The sequence below is a fragment of the Bison bison genome, unplaced genomic scaffold (assembly GCF_000754665.1).
Source record: "Bison bison bison isolate TAMUID 2011002044 unplaced genomic scaffold, Bison_UMD1.0 scf7180017864519, whole genome shotgun sequence".
NCBI lineage: Eukaryota > Metazoa > Chordata > Mammalia > Artiodactyla > Bovidae > Bison > Bison bison.
In genome coordinates this window covers 9,777,398-9,779,947 of record NW_011495072.1, presented here as the reverse complement: position 1 = coordinate 9,779,947, position 2,550 = coordinate 9,777,398, and positions in this window count along the sequence as shown.

Here is a 2,550-nt window from a genome sequence, read left to right as displayed (position 1 = left end):
AAGTGCATTCACCTCACACGCTAGTAAAGGAATGCTCAAAATTCTCCAAGCCAGGCTTCAGCAATATGTGAACCGTGAACTTTCAGATGTTCAAGCTGGACTTAGAAAAGGCAGAGGAACCAGAGATCAAGTTGCCAACGTCTGTTGGATCATCAAAAAAAAAAAAAAGCAAGAGAGTTTCAGAAAACATCTATTTCTGCTTTATTGACCATGCCAAAACCTTTGACTGCATGGATCACAATAAACTGTGTATAATTCTAAAAGGGATGGAATACCAGACCACCCGACCTGTCTCTTGAGAAATATGTATGAAGATCAGGAAGCAACAGTTAGAACTGGACATCGAACAATAGACTGGTTCCAATTGGGAAAGGAGTACGTCAAGGCTGTATATTGTTATCCTGCTTATTTAACTTATGTGCAGAGTACATCATGAGAAACACTGGGCTGGAAGAAGCACAATCTGGAATCAAGATTGCTGGGAGAAATATCAATAACCTCAGATATGCATATGACACCACCCTTATGGCAGAAAACAAAGAAGAACTAAAGAGCCTCATGATGAAAGTGAAAGAGGAGAGTGAAAAAGTTGGCTTAAAGCTCAACATTCAGAAAACAGATCATGGTATCCTGTCCCCTCACTTCATGGCAAATAGGTGGGGAAACAGTGGAAACAGTGTCGGACTTTATTTCTGGGGGCTCCAAAATCAGTGCAGATGGTGACTGCAGCCATGAAACTAAAAGAAGCATACTCCTTGGAAGGAAAATTATGACCAATATAGACAGCATATTGAAAAGCAGAGACATTACTTTGCCAAAAAAGGTTCATTTAGTCAAGGCTATGGTTTTTCCAGTGGTCACATATGGATGTGAGAGTTGGACTATAAAGGAAGATGAGTGCCGAAGAATTGATGCTTTTGAACTGTGGTGTTGGAGAAGACTCTTGAGAGGCCCTTGGACTGCCAGAAGGCCCAACCAGTCCATCCTAAAGGAGATCAGTCCTTAGTGTTCAATGGAAGGACTGATGTTGAAGGTGAAACCCCAAAACTTTGGCCACCTGATGCAAAAAGTGCTAACAAACACATGAAAAGATACACAACATCACTCGTTATCGGAGAAATGCAAATCAAAACCACATGAGGTACCATCTCATGCCAATCAGAATGGCTGCTATCCAAAAGTCTACAAACAATAAATGCTGGAGAGGATGCAGAGAAAAAGAAGCCTTTTACACTGTTGGTGGGAATGCAAACTAGTAGAGCCACTATGGAGAACAGTGTGGAGATTCCTTAAAAAACTGGAAATAGAACTGCCATATGACCCAGCAATCCCACTGCTGGGCATACACACCCAGGAAACCAGAATTGAAAGAGAAACATGTACGCCAATGTTCATCGCAGCACTGTTTACAATAGCCAGGATATAGAAGCAACATAGATGTCCATTGGCAGATAATTGGATAAGAAAACTGTGGTACATATACACAATGGAATATTACACAGCTATTGAAAAGAATGCATTTGACTCAGTTCTAATGAAACTGGATGAAACTGGACCCTATTTTACAGAGTGAAATAAGTCAGAAAGAAAAACACCAATATACATTAATATAGTATATTAACGCATATATATGGAATTTAGAAAGATGGTAATGATGACCCTGTATGTGAGAGATGGCAAAAGACACAGCAAAAGAGACACAGATGTAAAGAACAGACTTTTGGGCTCTGTGGGAGAAGGTGAGGGTGGGATGACTTGAGAGAATAGCATTGAAACATATTCATATGTGAATATCATTATCATTTGTGAAATAGATGGCCAGTCCAGGTTCAATGCATGAGACAGGGTGCTCAGGGCTGGTGCACTGGGATGACCCAGAGGAATGGGATGGGGAGTTAGGTGGGAGGGAGTGTCAGGATGGAGAACTCATGTACACCCATGGCTGATTCATGTGAATGTATGGCATAAACCAGCACAATACTGTAAAGTAATTAGCCTCCAATTAAAATAAATTAAAAAAAAAAAAAAGAAAGAAAAGAAAAGACCCTGATGGTGGGAAAGATTGAGGGCAGGAGGACAAGGGGATGACAGAGGATGAGATGGTTGGATGGTATCACTGACTCAATGAACATGATTCTGGGTAGACTCTGGGAGCTGGTGATGGATAGGGAGGCCTGGCGTGATGTGGTCCATGGGGGTCACAAAGAGTCGGACATGACGGTGTGACTGAACTGAACTGAACTGAACTGAACTGAAATTGAATGTAAATGAATGACATGAACTAGTCAAAAGACAAAGTATCACACTGAATTTTTTGAACATCAAATTATATATTATTTACAAGAGAAATATCTAAAATTTCAAAGACCTGAAAATATATAGAATATGTCCTTTGCTCATAATCCATTTATACTGGAAATCTACTAAAGAAAGACAAAAAAGGACTTTCTTTTATTTAGAATTTAGGAAGTACTCGTGGAATAGGGAAGAAATCATAATATAAATCACAGAATATTGTGAATGATAATACTAATATATATATATATATAT